Source organism: Brienomyrus brachyistius, chromosome 8 (genome assembly GCF_023856365.1).
Source record: "Brienomyrus brachyistius isolate T26 chromosome 8, BBRACH_0.4, whole genome shotgun sequence".
Classification (NCBI taxonomy): domain Eukaryota; kingdom Metazoa; phylum Chordata; class Actinopteri; order Osteoglossiformes; family Mormyridae; genus Brienomyrus; species Brienomyrus brachyistius.
This window is the reverse complement of record NC_064540.1, coordinates 14,326,025-14,343,760: the sequence shown is the minus strand read 5'-3', so window position 1 is coordinate 14,343,760 and position 17,736 is coordinate 14,326,025. Positions and strand designations below refer to the sequence as shown.

At 47.4% G+C, this 17,736-nt stretch overlaps 1 protein-coding gene across 5 annotated transcripts in view; it reads right to left on the bottom strand.

Moving 5' to 3' along the window:
* The window catches only part of LOC125747311 (receptor-type tyrosine-protein phosphatase gamma-like), a 182,011-nt gene that overhangs the window by 90,570 nt on the left and 73,705 nt on the right, over positions 1 to 17,736 (bottom strand). The window contains exon 1 of one of the 5 annotated variants that reach the window (XM_049022387.1): positions 7,954 to 8,132. The exons of the other annotated variants lie outside the window; for them this stretch is intronic. The gene's annotated coding sequence lies outside the window, so the exon portion shown is untranslated. Of the gene's footprint in view, positions 1 to 7,953; positions 8,133 to 17,736 lie in introns of those variants that run through there. 5 annotated transcript variants of the gene reach the window in all.

Sequence of the window (17,736 nt, the reverse complement as noted above, 5' to 3'; positions counted from 1 at the left end):
TTCCTTTCTTACAAACAAGCAGAAAGGCCCGTCCAGGGCAGAGCCAGCTGGGATAGCTTTCGTCTCTGCAATCTTGCCCTCCTGTCAGCCAGGTGTAAATACTGTTGGCGCCGATCAGAACCAGCATGAAAATACATAGGCTTGATATTCTTATACAAAGACAAATGCACAGACACACAGACGCACAGGACAGTAAGGCTGTGCTCTTGGGTAGAGTACAGACACACAGACGCACAGGACAGTAAGGCTGTGCTCTTGGGTAGAGTACAGACACACAGACGCACAGGACAGTAAGGCTGTGCTCTTGGGTAGAGTACAGACACACAGGACAGTAAGGCTGTGCTCTTGGACAGAGTACAGACACACAGGACAGTAAGGCTGTACTCTTGGGTAGAGTACAGACACACAGGACAGTAAGGCTGTACTCTTGGGTAGATTACAGACACACAGGACAGTAAGGCTGTACTCTTGGGTAGATTACAGACACACAGGACAGTAAGGCTGTGCTCTTCGGTAGAGTACAGACACACAGGACAGTAAGGCTGTGCTCTTCGGTAGAGTACAGACACACAGGACAGTAAGGCTGTGCTCTTCGGTAGAGTACAGACACACAGGACAGTAAGGCTGTACTCTTGGACAGAGTACAGACACACAGGACAGTAAGGCTGTGCTCTTCGGTAGAGTACAGACACACAGGACAGTAAGGCTGTGCTCTTCGGTAGAGTACAGACACACAGGACAGTAAGACTGTGCTCTTCAGTAGAGTACAGACACACAGGACAGTAAGGCTGTGCTCTTCAGTAGAGTACAGACACACAGGACAGTAAGGCTGTGCTCTTCAGTAGAGTACAGACACACAGGACAGTAAGGCTGTGCTCTTCAGTAGAGTACAGACACACAGGACAGTAAGGCTGTGCTCTTCAGTAGAGTACAGACACACAGGACAGTAAGGCTGTGCTCTTGGGTAGAGTACAGACACACAGACGCACAGGGCAGTAAGGCTGTGCTCTTGGGTAGAGTACAGACACACAGACACACAGGACAGTAAGGCTGTGCTCTTCAGTAGAGTACAACCCAGAAAAACTTTATTTCACATGCCGCTGCTTGGGGCCTTTGGCCCATGACCCCCCACCCCCCGGTATCAATGAGCGTCTGTGCGGCCGGCTGGTCACTCTCCACGACAACATCCTCCCCCCCCCCCCCCCCGACCACTGAAGGTCAATGTCCTGCTAAAGCCCCTGGCTTCTATCAGCATTGTTCTACAATCCTTTAATTATCAGGGCCCATCCAAAGGCAGTCAGTCCCCCGCGTGACACGCCCACCACTGACCCAAGAGGGCGCCATTTGAGTCAAGCTTTTAATTATAGCACCGGGCTGAGATTAAATTGACTAACCGGCTTTTAAGTCCTCGAGAAAAATGGAGAAAAAAAAAACGGATGTGAGAGGCCGTCCTCGCCTGTCCGATCTCAAAGCCGCCTCATCCCTGAACAGGAAGCACACACGTCTCTTTGCCATATGGTCACCTTCACCGCTTCTGTACACAAAATCCGTTTGTAATGCTTGACCTAATACTACCGTTCGCATTTATATGCGCATATCAAAAAAAAGTGACCACCCACATTTGATGCCCACTCGCTCGCATGCAGATTTCACCCCCCCGTCTTCACCACCTGGCAGGACCTGAGATACTGAGCGTGATCCAAACAGATTAACCTGCGGATTTAGGCACCTAGGGTAGGGACAGAAGCCGCCTTACAAAGAGAAAGAATCCCAAGACATCAGTGCAAGGAATGCAGGTGCTTAAGGATCAACAGTCATGTTTTGATTCATTTTTGATCCCAAAGAGCCTGAACGTGGGGGAAATTAATGTGATGCCGTCAGTGTCCTGACAGTGTCCCCCCCCCCTTTGAAAGCTCACCGGCGGCCACACTCCCAAGCACGATATTTAAGACTTCATAAGGACGATCGGTCTCTTTACAAATCCCCCTCACCCTCACGTAACTCATAGTATAAATCACACCCAGCTTCAAACAACATTACAATCATCGGATAATGGATTACACCTTTCACAAGCAACGTGGCGTCCATTAAAATTCAATTTAATCGACGGTTATTTCTTAGAACATGTTAAAAAAAAAAAAAAGTGCCAGTCATTGTTTTCGCGAGAACGACAATGCACTCGCGAGGCCCCGAGACCCACGAAGAGAAATCAACACTTCATTTTTACTGCCACTGGAGACACTGTGGTACTAATGAGATAAATGCAAGGGAGACAGACTGACAGAGTGAGAGAGGAGAGTAAAGAAGGGAGAGGGAGCATGAAACGCAGGGAAAAAGGAAAAAAAAAAATATATATATATATATATGTTTGAAGACAGACAAAGATGGGAGGTGCGAACAAAAGGATTAGCAGGACGTGAGACGTGGTCTCCAGCAGCAACGTGCTTCTGAAGGCAGAAATGTGACAAATTTGCCGGCTTCAGACATTAGTCAGGCCTTACAGAGGCGCCGCACATTAAAATGCGATCCCGGCGCAGCTCGAGGCCATTCGTCAGTGCCTCTCTTCTTTGTCCTGCTATTAGGATTGTTCCGTGGTGCCCCCCCCCCCAGCCCCCACCCTTATGACACGGCCAAGGCCTGATGAATGCAGCCTTCGGGTTTTCATTGATTTCGCTTCAAGGCACGCTCCGCTGTTTGATTTGTTAAGTACTGGTAGACGGGGGCCCGGGCTGTGAGCGGCGGCCGCCCGGCCCTGGCGCCATCCCCGAAGGCCTGCCCAGAAGTCTCCGCCGGCCATTTTTCACCAGGCCGATTTTCACAGCTCGTCTGTACAATGATGAATACGGTGCGGGGGCTCAGCCATGCGATCCGGTGGAAACTCGGCCCAACCGACCAGATGCCAGAAGGACTCAGACTTACAGCCCCAGGTTTGAGCCGGGGGGGGGGAACCTCTACATTATACCAATAAAGACAGTACATGTATGGAAGATTCTTGTGGCAAAATTAAACAAGCCCCCCACATGCTGGCACAGGGCATCTATGAGCACAGCCTTATATGAGATTGGTGAAGTCTTCACTGCCAGACATACGCCATCAATACAAATAAATTCCATATGTACGACGCATTCTGGCAGAAATGACTGAACCGTAGAAGATGCATGCTTACATTCCGATTCTGGGTGGTATGTGACTCTGCAGGCTGAGTCAGTTCAGATCCAGGGCTGGGCAGAGTGATGTCACCATTTGGCCCCTGATCGAGGCCTTTACCTGGAGCTGTACAATATATCGGTTTACATATTGGTTGGTATCAACCAATATTCATTAAAAATCTAAATATCAGCATCAGTCTGATGTGTCAGTCTTGCCTGACAGATTAAGTTTTATCAATATTCAAAGTTAGCAGCACAAAATAATATAGATCATTGCACTTGACGAACAGCCGAGTTTTGCTGAATTTCCTGTATTGGAAGACATGCGATTCTTCTGTCTTTGATATTTAGTTTTCCACAGAGTAAAACACACAAAAAACTGTTGTTACTGTTTGTACTACAAGTTCTATTACGATTTTGTCAAAAAATTCTAAGTTAATATCATTCTTTTCATTAAGCCTCACATTAAGCTACTCATTTATAACCAAGAAAGTGACTTCGTACTTTTATCTGGAAGCTGGAAGAATGAAAACAATGTGTTGATTATGAAGAGAAATACCAATTAAACTGGTGAATAAAGCTTCTGAAAACACTACTATTATTAACTTGTTATGATGCAGAAAAATTCAATTTGTGTTCGTTAATGTCGATGCTGATTCTTTGTTTTCCTTAAGCAATTAGTAAATTCAGATGCAGCACTCCGACTTGGCACGGTCATAGAATGAAATTCTTCCCTTTCTTACCTAATGCCAAACACATCTGTATCTGCGAGTTGCTGATATGTTTTTCAGCAATTGCCAAGTGGGGATCTTTTGTCTGGGTTAATCCCTTGAAGAAGCCGCAGTTCAGCCATTATTTTTATTCTGACACACTTTCAGGGTGTGTCTTTCTGAAAGCAGACACCCTTTCAAATCTATCGGCAGCTTTTACGCTACACTCCTGACACATGCCACATACACCCAGAGAACGGGTGTCACATATGTTTCAATAACAACAAAGAGAGAATTCCCAAATTGCTCGGACGAAGGATTCTTCAGGGATCATCTGCCTCATTAAAGGCTTCTTCGGGAAAGAGTGGTAGCCTTTGTTACTTTGCCGGGACTTCAAACAGAATGATGCTTCATTTGCCACCTGCATACGCAGCAGCGCAGGTACACTGGGATGCTTCTTTTACATCACATATCCCATCATGCTCTCCTTTGAGACACAAACTCGTACGTTCAGGTGGGAGTGAAGCTTGGGGTATGAGTGCAGGGTCAGGCCGTTTATTCATTTCGGGGTGGGGGGGTTAAGGGCTTAGCTCACCGGCCCAACAGAGATGTGACTCCCAGCATACCTGATACTTTTCAGGAGGTGGAGACCAATCAGGAGAGAGTAGGAGAAACTGTGAACGTATCAAGGAAAAAATGGGCCGACGGTAAAAACAGGAATGACCAATGACAGATGAGGTACTTTAACTGGAAACGAAGACTGTCAGGTAGAAAGCAAATCGGGATTTGTGATGTCAGTGATTCCGGCTGACAGATACGACAGCCAATAGCAGCAAGGAGAGCATCATCTGGACAGGAGTGGCTCTGCCAAGGGCTCCAACACCACGCGATCTGCTTGCCAATTCAGATCTAACCTGTCACTCTTCCTGGCAGTTCCCGGCATGATTGCCTTAGAGGAGATTTCGCTTTGACTGAAGCCTGTACGTTACAGAGCTCAGAAACGTCTTTGCCATTTCCTCCTGAAGCCCAGACTCCACTCGCCATCATCCTCGGCTTTATTATGACGATTCAGCCACTCCAGGAAAACATCTGAAATCACTTAATTAAGAGCTTTGGCAGAGAAGCTGCCTCAGAAGCCTTAATTTCTCTCAAACTCAGGAACATTAGGCTCTAAAATGCAAATGGGGTTTATAGAACAGGGACTACGGCTGAGTTACTAAGCACATGGAAGGAAAAATAGGTGTTTGGCTGGTAGAAAAGGCAGGAATGGGAACAGGGAGGCCAGCTTCACCCAAGGGAGTACATGGGGGGCCCTAAGAGGTGAGTGGGCAGCAAACCCCGTCAGTCCTTTCTCTGGTCCAGTCTGTGACTGCCACTAAGTGCTAAATGGAGTCTTTTATGTACCAGTGACCCCGAACCAGAAAACCCATTTAAAAAGTCAAGCTGGTAAAAGAGCTGCAGACACTTCCATTACGCTTCCGTCAGGGAAGCGCTGGGAGCGAGTCTCGGACACGGACTATGACGAGTCAGTTACGGAACGTGGGACTCCATCTGCGGTCAGGGATTCATTAATTCTCTGCCTAGCACTTTCCGGCCGATGACAGGTCACACGGAGAGTGCGCCACATCTTGTTCTCCATTAGGAGACGCCTGCGCTGCACCTTTAAGGCGAGAAGCTACCTAAAGGGGTAGAAAGGCCCCTGCTTTTCTCCTCAACTGGAGCATTTTCCTCCTTTTTTAATGCGCACACCTGCCAGTTCACGGCCGCGGATAACACCGGCATCATTTCCCAAAACCATCTCAAGCATACAAATGTAAACCCAGTCAATATAACGATTTTGTGCTGGGGGGTAAAATCGAAAAAGAACAAAAAAATAAAAAAAATGGAAACTTTAGAACAAATCACCTTAAACACTGCAAGGCACGTTTACCACATGTCCAAACGCAGCACATTTTGCTGTGAACTGCCGTGATTATCTCTCGCATGTAAATAAATGCAGCATGCGCTAAAGCCAGTTCGCAGTTTTGGAAGGAGTCTTTCTTTGTGTGGACACCTCGGCAAGTGGCATAAGGTTTCGGATTATGTTATATAATCTGATGACTATGGAGGTGCCAATCTGTGAGAGTACACAGTACACAGCACGGAGGCACGCCACCCTAACAGGGCCAAGCAATTGCCGTAATAATTTAAAATTAAAAACTATTATTGGGCCACGCACGCCGGTAATTAGGGCTTTTATCACACGGTGTAATTACAGCACAAATGAAGAAACCACCACCTTTTCCCTTTCCGCGACGGCTTTGCTCGCCTTTATCGCCAAGAATATTGGAAGCAAATCGCTGCAGAGCTTTTACTAAATCCCCAACCAAATATTATGTAAACTGAAAAGGGCTTTTGTCTGCCCTTCAACTGTGTGCCTGCCGCTCGTCACAACGCCTTTGTGTGGGGCCTCGGCAGTGTCATAAACACAAACATGATTTAAGGAGGTTAAAGGCGGCCGGCGAAAGCAAACAAGGCGAATGCAGCCGAGCGCGCGGATAACGGATTAGCGGCAAGACGCTCGCGTGCTGCTCGTGTTGAATGCGCACGCGAATAAAAATGCCATCAGGGAGCCTCCCTCCACATTGTGTAACTGCTCATGCTGAACCTGGAGCCATCCCAGGAAGTGGGGGCAGGGAATGCCAGTCCATCGCACCTAGCGGGGGGCGGGGGGGGGGGAGAATACCAGTCTGAAGCAAGAGCTTTATATCTTCAGTAATACTGACATTTTCACTTGAGCACGATTTATTTATGGGAATAAAAACTGCGTTATTGTAAGTTGTTGACTAATTTATGACGCTGGAGAAAGTCTGATATCTAAAGCCAGTAGAACCACTCACACAATGGACTCCAATGAGCACATGTGGAAACTTCTGGAAATTTCCGTCAAAGCAGGCCTCGGGGACAAAGCACCTCGTCTTTGCTCCAACATCCTGGTGCCCGGAGTAACGTGTTTTTGCTGATTTCGTGGGGAATCACACAAATAGCACAAGGTACCAACTTTATGTTATAGTCTTGACAGTGCATGACTAATCAGGAATACTGTTAACTGGCTGAATCTACCATGCTCTGATTTCCGAAAAACAGTGTCCTGATGGAAGGTTAATAAGATAGTATGAGTACTTTTATAAAAAATTAAAATAATCAAATATTTTACTTTTCATTGTGTTTAAGCTCCTTTTATCGCATTTACCTCCGATCACTTTGCCAGAGACAAACCGATCTCAGTGCTGAACGCCTTGAATGATTTAGTGGAAGGTGGAGGTTTAATGAGCAGGGTCAGTGACTTGCCACGTTTAGATCGGCTCCCCGGAAGGTGTCGTGTTTCCCTCCATGCTGTTCACATGGAGACGTGCAAGGAGACACACGCGGCAGAACCCGCGTGCATGTTTAGCACGACAGCGCACAGTCGTTGCAGTCCGCGGGAGAGCAAGCCATCCGGACACCATGGGACCCTTGGTGAAATGGGCCAGCCTTACAGAGAGCTGTCAGGAGGGCACTCTCTGCCTCCCCGAAAAGAAAGACATCACCCATCAATTCCTCAAAGGCGGGTTTTATGTGTAGCCAGACGTGTTCGCTCAGACTCAGCTACTGGCTTTGCAGTTTAATTAGATGGGCGCAGACATTTAATGGCTTCTCTCGTCGTTAGCCTCATTAAGCTAAACCCTGTTACTAAGCAGCGTGTTTTAAAGGCCTTCATACAGGGATTACGCACAACCAAAAAAAATTAAAGAGAATAAAATACAGTGTACTTTTAAACATGAGCGTTTTGGATATCATTGAAGCAGTGATCGTGATAGGAGACGGCGCCGAGCTCGGCCAAAGCTGAACCTGCCCAACTAACCAAAGCCACCATGGGATACAGTCACAGATGCATGGCTAGAAGCTCCTTTGCTTTGGTTCCTTAAAAACTGTTTTAATGCAGTATAAGAGAAGGTTTTAATCCCAGACAATAAAATATCAAAAACCCTGCAAATTAAGTAAGGGTAAAAAAAAGCAAAAAACAGGGAAAAACATTGATTACCTCATTAAAATAAAAAAAGACATAGTTTTACCTGTTGGATGCACAAATCAGAGGTCAGGACCAAGATGTATGGGGAGGGGAACAGGGAAAATCCGATATAATAGAAAAGTCTGCACAGAAAAACGATTTTATGACATTTGCACCTAACCCCCTCCCCTTAGGCTGCCAACAACAGGCAATGGCCAGTAATTACTGTACACAGACTGCTAATTAAACTGCCTAATCCGGTCCCTTACGAGGCACCGTAAAACACGCCTGCCGCTGTGGCCTAATTTACCAGTCACAGAGTAGAGGATTCTGGGAAATATCACTTCCTGCACCACGTTATCCCACACATTTTACTCTTCTATTTGCCTCAAAATGTCTGTGAAAGAGATAAGAAAAATATTAACGGCCAAATGCTTAAGAATTAATCAAAACCACTCACTGTGGATGAAAATGTATAAAACGACAGGTGATTCATAGAAAACATCCAAATTTAATCACTTTTTTTGCTTGCAATACATTCCAACAATTTTCTCTTTTAGAAATTGCATTATCAAAAAAGAGATGTCAATTGAGGGTCTGATTGGTTGGTCGTCATCACACATATAAATACAGACCATATTACAAGACCTCCAAGGCTTCAACGCACAGTAATCAGTGCATGCTCCTACCTCAAGGCTTCAAAAACACAATATGCTAATTAAAATCTTTGTTTGATAGAGATTTTCTCATGTGTATGACTGCGACTGATCTCAGCTCCAGATGAATGAAAAACACATGTGTTAGTCATCATTTTGTTATCCAAGATGAATTTTCCAAGCAACCCTGTGCTGGACTTCGGAGAGTGCGGATCCATTTTTAATTTCAGATGGCAGGGATACATATGAGGTACTGATACATATGTGACCACCAATGATCAAAGCTGCGTTTCAAAGGACAGGCCAAGGAATGGTGCCGCTCGCATGCTGCAACACCGTGGTCTGTGGAGATGGAGCAGAGATGCATTATTTAATGATCCCCAAGATGTAAGGACGCCTGTAGATTCAGTAATAACCAACACCCAAGAGCTTCGATGAACAAGCGTAATAAAACTAAAAGAAGCAGGCTGACATCATCTCGATGTCACGTCTGAGCCAAACAAAGGGAATACATCAGCCAATGACGCGAGGGAGCGCGCCATATGCCTTAATGCATACTTAACCAACAAGAGTCTCGGCCTATCCCAACGCCGCATTATATCAAGTTCCCAGCACAGCTGTAGCAGACATTAAACAAACGCTTGAATGCTTTAACATGCACCGCAATGAGATCAGGTGCAACGCAGTGCTGTCGTAGCTACTTTGCGCAGGGCGACTCCATGCATCGGCGCATTAGCTAGTGTGCAGGATACAGTGCTTGCTTCTTGGAGCCATGGCGGGGGGGGGGAATGCTGCGTAGCTAAGAATTATATGCTTTGCTAATTTAATAAGCTACATGTTACGCAAGGCTTTTCAGGTCGTGGAAGTTCAGGCCCGAGGCTAATCCACAACTGACACTCGGGCACTTGGAGGGTGGCCGATGAGAGGAAGGACAGCGCTGCCCCGCACAACCATTTCAAGCTGCTCCACCTCCAAGAAACTGCTGCTATGAACACCATCCTTTCGCAGGACGAATTATTTGTTAACTAGAAGAGCCTCCTGAAGTGTGGCTCTGCTGTCCTTATGGGTCTGTTATACAGACAAGTAGCCTTAAATATTCAGTGCGCCTAACTTTAGTTGATAGCTAGAAACAGAGAATTTTGGTTCAGGAATAATGTCTGCCTTCTAAAGAGCTGATGATGCGCTGAGTCCAAGGAATAATAATCATATTTGTATTTTCCAACCCAAATCCTATTATAATAAACCCATTATGTAATTTTTTCTCATTTTCAGAAGCCCTTGGAAACAATGGTGCCCCCTGACACAAATATGCCCAATATAGCTGAAATATAAAATACCTGAACCCTTCTACCCCTGGGAAATACCACATCATCAACTACAATACCTTATCGGGGAGGAATTGCGGGGAAAGGAGGTCAGCTTGTATCCAAGGGGAAAAAAAAGAGCACAGAATTAAGGAGGTAACATAAACGCTGCCACCTGTAGGCGTCACCGGCATTCTGGGAAACAAAGATGAGTCAGGGGACCATTGACTGTGCACGAGGAATTCTGAGCCTTTGAATGGTAAAGAAGGCCCCCCATGACCCCCCATGTGGCCACCTTCAGCCCAAGCCAAATACGACCAGCTCTCAGCATGTGATGCTGTAGGTCACCATGACTATTACTTTGGTGACAAAAGAGCCTTCACACAATGATAGTTGTGCCATGTGTGCATCTTACAGTCATTGCGGGGGAATGACTTTAAAAATCCCATTACAGATCTGGACTCACAGGAAATATTCAAACATCAAAGAAGAAAGTGGTTTTAAACCTGCTAAAAAATATGAAATTTGTAAAGAACTGAAACAAAGAATAAAACATTGCGCCATATTCTATAGTGTACAAACTTTTAAACGTACGGTTCAAAGCTCACCATTAAAGCCAAAAAAAAAACATTCACACGGTGCTTTAAATATCTCCGTCTGTATTCTACAATTATTTTGAACGGCGTACACACAACATCAGATATGTAATGATGAACACAGTGGTTTTCCATCCAGTTTGTACAGATTACTTTTATTTATGGCAGAAATCAGTTGAATTTTCCACGTCTGGGCTAGTGTGCGGCACCAAGAACAAAATAGGTCATGGAATATTTTACAAGAGATGTGGGATTTAAGAAGGTCCCTGAGACCATGCTGAGACCAACCAGTCCACAGCGTCCATTGTTATTTGTCCACGGAGGCCAAAGAGAGGCTGTTTTTCATTCTCCTGTATCTATATTCAAAAGAGTGGAGGAGAGTGCAGCTCATTGATTCCTTCATGACTGTAGGTTATGATATTTCACATTTTGTCAGGTCAGCTTTCACCCCTGATTCCGTTACTGATTATTCCACCAAGGGCCTTGATTTGATGAAAATCCCATCACAGTTATTACTTCCTTCAGTCAAACTCATTACCGGTGTGCATTCCGACAGCAAACGCAATAACGCCGGCAACACGGAGGCCAACTCAGCGGATGGGTTTCGGTGGTGAGGGCATGGTGGCCCCCACACCCCCAGAAGCGGCCTGTCCCAGTTCCCCTAACACACCCGGTTATTCCTCAAATCGGCCGCCCGATGGTTACTGGCACCGTGAGACGAGGGAGAGGATTCCACATGGCCAAATACCCTCTCCCGTGACCAGGGACTCTGGAGCACAGGAACGACTCCTGGGATTCTCCAGTCGTGATCCTGGGTTCCCAGTGCTCTCCCAGTGTTCTCCCAGTGCTCTCCCGGCACTCTCCCAGTGCTCTCCCAACACTCTCCCAGTGCTCTCCCGGCACTCTCCCAGTGCTCTCCCAACACTCTCCCAGTGTTCTTCCGGCACTCTCCCAGTGCTCTCCCAACACTCTCCCAGTGCTCTCCCGGCACTCTCCCAGTGCTCTTCTGGCACTCTGTCAGTGCTCTCCCAACACTCTCCCAGTGCTCTCCCGGCACTCTCCCAGTGCTCTCCCGGCACTCTCCCAGTGCTCTCCCAGCACTCTCCCAGTGCTCTTCTGGCACTGTCTCAGTGCTCTCCCAGTGCTCTCCCGGCACTCTCCCAGTGCTCTCCCAGAACTCTTCCAGCACTCTCTTGGCACTTTCCCGGCACTCTCCCAGTGCTCTCCCAGCATACTTTCTTCATGCCCAGCAGTAAATCAGACCATTCCAATGCAATAGAATTATTAAAGAAGTTGGTCCTGAAGCTCCGAGTCCCTCAGGGCTGCACAGTAGGAGAAACATCATTATTATTAATCAAGGAACTTTATCACATGCTGGCGCCCATATCTAATGCACATGCTGCTCTTCCCTAGAGACAAAAATAGTTAAAACTAGATTGGACTCTTGGCCTCCACATAAACTGAAAAACTGTAGAGTTAGAGCCCAACTGAGAATGCTGTGAGAAATATGGGCGGCAGCCACTGTGGAGAAGGGCTCCATTCTCACCTGTCCTGTCCATGCAACACATGGTCTCTATTTAGTTTGAAAACAAGGAAATTGAGGGAATTGAAATACGGGTGGGGGGGGGTCACATGAACGGGGGGGGCAGGGAGGTCACATGAGCAGAATAGAACCAGACTGCAGGCTAATCAAATGGAAATTTCAAAGCAAGTGCCTCCGTGTTTAGTATTGAAGTCCATCGCAGATTTTTGTGGTTCTCACTTACCAAGGGGCTGTGCGGCTAGATGGGAGCCACTGACCTTTGGTGCGGCAGGTGCATCCCGCTGTGGGCACAGGTGGGGTAGGTAGCCCGCCTAAGTACCCCGGTGCGGCAGTACTGGGTGCTCCGTCATGTCACGTGTAGTAATTATAGTTGTCAGTGGATTAAAGAAAAATAATCACTAAATTATCTTGTAAAATTTTTACAAAAGGCACCGGTACTGTGTAATGGTTTCAGAGTTTATCAGTTATGGGTTCTGAAATGCAGGTTCCCTCTCGGTCCGGAAAGTAGGACAGAATGAGGACCTGAAGGAAGACAGGCTCGCCTGAGGGACAGACTCGCTGAAGGCCCACATTCCCAGGCTGATGGCATGGGGGGGAGGTGGGGGGGGGGGCAATGACGCGCACATTTACACATGCAGCGACACACTCGCCCGTCCTCATAAATTCACTGGCGGTATCAAAACGCATATGATTTAGAGTCAGTCAGGCACAGCGAGACGTCCAGGACTTATGACTGCACCCTAAGCATTCCTGATGCAGCTCTGCCAGGCATGAGAGATGTTCTGTTAATAAATGTAAATAATAGCTAATTTCCATCAACAGGAAAACTTCATTAATGAATCAGAGTGCCTGAGGTGCTTTCCGAATTCAGTAGATGTGTCATAAGCTAAGCCGAAGATCCAACTGTTGCTTTAATCCTGTGTTTCTTAAAATGTGAAGCAAACACTATGTGGTGTCATCATGTCCGTATCAGAGCGGCTCCGAGACAAACTACTGTTACAAACTGGCATTATAAACATACTCAACACTGCGATGCAGTATCTGTAAAACAACAATGTCAATGGTCAAGCAGAATGTGAAATACAGCTCCGTGCCATTTTCCTGAAGGCAAAACCCACAGCTGCTGTGCATGAGCAGTACGCACATCCAGCAGACCTCTAGGCAGTGAGGAGAGCAGCATCTTCTAACCACTTATGCTGGTCAGGGGTGTGGAGAGGGGTGGAGACTATCCCAGGCAGGACAGGGCAGGGGAGAAAGCCCATTACAGCCCATTACAGGGCACTGACACACACACACAGTCACAAAAAAATAAAAAGAAAACTCCATGTATGGGCTCTGCTTTGATGTCAGCACCCCCATGGGAGTCAGCTATGAGAGGCTGGCCAATCACAGGTCTGTAGGCAGAGGCGGTGACTGCCACCTATAGTCACAGTGTACACAAACACTCCGCTCATACAGGACCCTGCAACAAACATCCACGTCTTCTATAACGTCTGCTGGCGTGATATTCCTTGCGCTGTATCTCTTCCCAGTTCCCTCACTGACCCGCGTTATATAACGCGAACGGAGGCGTTGCATAACTGACCGTGACTTACTTCCATTTCGCCAGCGTGGGATGCGATAAGACACAAACTTCGTTAATTAACTGGAAAAATTTCAGAGTGAATTAAACTTGCTTTAATGGGTGGAAATCTCTGCCCATTTCCTGGAGAGGCCTGGAAAGAACGGCACTCCACCCAGACGTTAAAACAAGCGCGGACAGAAATAGCTACTTCTGCTACTGGGGAAGCGAGCACAGCGGCCAGGCGTGCAGTCGGCGGTGTTTCTTCATTGATCCGCACGCAGGTGGCGCACGTGCGCACATTGCACACCGCAGTGTGAAGCGGCTTGCCTCTCAGCAATGGCTCTCCTTCTCAAATCAAAACCCTAATGGATTCCACAACACCGGACTTCCTTCGTGTGACGGAGCCTCTTTAAAAATGTACCGGGCGGAGATGTCTGTGCCGTAAAAGGCAATTAAGTCAGAAGGTGGTAGGCAGGGTGTGGAGTGCGGCGATTTGCGGCCCGCCCTGTCTGCACACAAAAATCAATAAGCACTCAGCGTTTTGGCTTTCCGGACCGCTTGTGTGTTTCAGCTGAAACGCCAAGTCACCTCCGAATAATGGTGCGGTTTGACAACTCTGGGAAGCCTTATAGTGTCAGTAACAAAGGCAGTTTGCATGTATGCAGAAAGAAAATGTCACAGTACTACATAAAGACATAATTAGTCTCTTAAAGCTGGAGTGTGATCATTTGTGAAGGGAGCGTCGCAGCTTTGTGTGTGGCGAGGCCTGCTTGCTCGATAAAACCAACCCGAGATGGCAGAGACTGATTCTGCCGGTACAGACGTTCAGAACAGGGTAATTACTGTGGCCGTGTTCGGCTGACAAGGCAGACTGCATGGGGACGCCTTTAACGTGGCTGTCGGTCACCAGGGGCGTGCGATAATATCAGTGCAGTTTTCGGGAATTCTCACAAGGACGCTCCCAGCCAGGTTGAGGCCCAGATGAAAGGAGCCGGCAGAGCATGACACGACTGCGTCGGGGACATCAAACGGAGGCCAGTTAAACAGCGTCTCGGTGCCAGCGTCAGACTCGCGGCGCAGCCACCCAAAACACACTCCGCTTATCGTCGGTACTTGAAAGATTGCAGACCCCCCCAGGACAACCTTTAGAGTGGGGAAGGCAGCACAGGCGGTAGTGAGGGGGGGGGGGGTGGGGCGGTGTCTTAATTGGAAAGGTCAGGCCCGCAGCCGAGCGCTCTGGGAAATGGCGAAAGCTCCCTCCTGCATCATTGCAGAAAGGCACACATTACGGCCTGATGGACGAGCCAAAATCAGTCATTACTGCATATGAGGGAGAGCGAGTGCATTAAGACATTTCATTTGACTAGGCCCTGACCCAATTAGTCATGTACCAGCACATCTTGGCAATCTAATAACCAATTAGCATGAGTCTAGCTTTTCGCATCATCTGGAATAACACTGTTCGGCGCACGCCGGCCCTTACTCTCTCTTGCTCTTTGAGGAAAATGAAGGACACTCATCACTTTTTAAGGCCTCCCAGAGCAGGCAAAACAAACCGTACCAGTCGAGGTGGAGCACCTCACAGAACGAGAGGAGTTCGGGACGAATGTGCCTGCTATTTTAAAGGCCCACGATTCTGGCCTTCATACTTAGAAGGTGAATCTTCCAGGTAGGAGGACAAATTCCCAGGAGCCTTGTGCTTCTGTTCTGTGGCCTAAGCAGCCTGGCTTCAGCCTTGTCTGGGACAGGGAACTGCCCGGGCAGAGTGGTGAGTCTTTATGGGCAAGTCTGAGAGGGCAGTGCAGGTTGTTAAGGTGACTGCTATACAAACATTTGGCTACGAAGCACATCATTAATCGCTTAAAGATCATTCACAGAGTGCCAAGTGCCTTTGGCTGCGTACAGATGGAGGGAGCGAGTGAATCACAGCTGGAAGTAATACAGGCACAGAGGAAGCCGGAGGAAAAGTGCTAACAGAGGCGGTCAGGCACAAGCGAGGCCCCGGCCCGGATCCTTCCGGATCGTTCGGAAGTCTGGGTCCTGTCTGTGCCTGCGACAGCACCTGCGGTGGATCTGTGGATGCAAGATGCTTTCTAATCTCAGGAGCGAACAAACACTCATAAATGCCAGGGAGACTGACATTATAGAGCAGTTCCAAACCACCAGTAATCACTCTGTGACACACGTCTGTGAAGCTTTGTCTAACCATAAATTAGCAAATGTATAACTGCCATAGTAAAACACAATATTAAGTAAATATAAATTATAATAATTGACCACAACAGGCAATGATTAAATCAAATCAAATCAAATGAGAAATTTAGAAATGTCAGGGTAAGTGAAACAGTGATTATAATTCAATTGACACAAATCAAGGCTTGATCATTTGGAGTTTCACTGAAACAAATAACAATATGCATAATCTGATTAAACTAATTAAGTAATCTTCATGCCTTTAATTAGTCAAATTGGATGTACCAGTTTCAGCCTCTTTATAAGATTTTATTGCCTGTTATAACCAAGTTCTAACAAAAGCATACTTTTTGCTATCAATTTTAAACCATCTGCAATTAAACTGTCAAATATGCTTAACCTATAAAAAAAAATAGAATAAGAAATTGAGCAAATTGTCCTGCGACATATTAAATCCCGATTACAGTGCGGAAAAGCACTTATCAGTGATGATATTACATGCTCCTCTCGCTCGGCTGCTGGGATCGTAGTCGCTCTTTCTCTGCTGATAACATGGCGCTGAGTTACTGGACATGAAAGAGTGTCAGAAAACAGGTGCGATACACGTCCTGCGTGTAACAGAGCCGGCGGCTGCAGTGTGGCACAGCCCACGGCGCATCTGGGTGGCGGATCTCTCATCCTCACCTGTGCTAACTTATCTGCGGCACTGCACACTCGCAGGCCACTGCGCTGCGAAAGGAGGGATCAGAGAAATCCGGTTCTAACCAGTCTGTTTGACGTTCCTGGGGGAAACTTCTGGCTGAATGAGACCCGGCTTACCTAGGGGGGTGGAGGGGGGGGGGGCAATCTGAGAGAGGTAGAGCTTTCACTGGGCCTCTGGCCCCCTGGTGGGCGGGGCTCCCTGGGAAACCGCGATAGGAAACATCCCTGGAATTCCTGCGGCAGGGAAGCCGTCACATCTATCGATCGCGTCGGGCTCCAGACGCACTTTAGGAATGGGGGGAGGGTGGTGGGGCTGGATTTGGCAGACAGTGGGAAGGTTTAATGGGCTGCGGCTGGTTCCCAGCATAGCTGGGGTCAGGGACGGGGCAAATCCACTGACGCAGGAGGAGCAGCAGAACCCTCTGGGGCAAGCAGATGGAGTCAGAGCATCCTCACCCCCCCCCGGGCACCTTCAGGCCTGTGTAACTGTACAGGGCGTAAGACCAGGCGCCTGCTTCCTCTCTGCTAACGGGAAGAAACAGGGAGCGGTTGGAGGAGCCGAGTCACATGACAGCAAGGCTGAAATCGATCACGTTCACGTTCGGACCGGAACCACTTTAACTCTCCTGGAGTACCTGCAGCTGCTCGACACAGTTATCCTCTTCTGCAGCCCCACAGATCAGTAGCAGGACTCAACTGTGCGGAAGGTGGAATATAATAAGCGCATCGAATGGTTGGAGAAACTCAAAGAAGGTGTTTGTGAGGCACCCTGGCAGAAAGCATAAGTGAATGGTAAAGATAAAGAAGTGTGTCGATTCTCACATCATTCTCTGAGCTCACTACCACTCAAACAAAGTCCAGCGCTTGTCAGGTGCTTCTTGGTGGTCTCTGCTCTCCTCTCGTCTTCTTTAAAACCACAACAATGTTTTATGATGCATTTCTAAATAGAATCAAAATTCATTATTGATCGGCCTGCTTGTGGATACCACCGTCTGGGTCTTACAGGAATCCGTGGTGCTCATCTTCCCTGCTTTTCCGGCTAGATTGCACCATTATATGTTGCCTGTTATTGGCCTGTTATCTGATTAATGTCCAGTGGAGCTAATCAAGATGGCTAGGAGAGGTTCTTGTGTCAGGAAAAGAAGATGTATAGACATCAACAGTCCAGCAGTAACTTTGGGGAAAAAAGTAGATTCCATAATTGAAACCTTCATTCTCATACACTGCAAACCCTAGTAGAGAAAACGGATGGCAATGGTGTCCACTCTCCTTGCCTAAACAACCCTTCA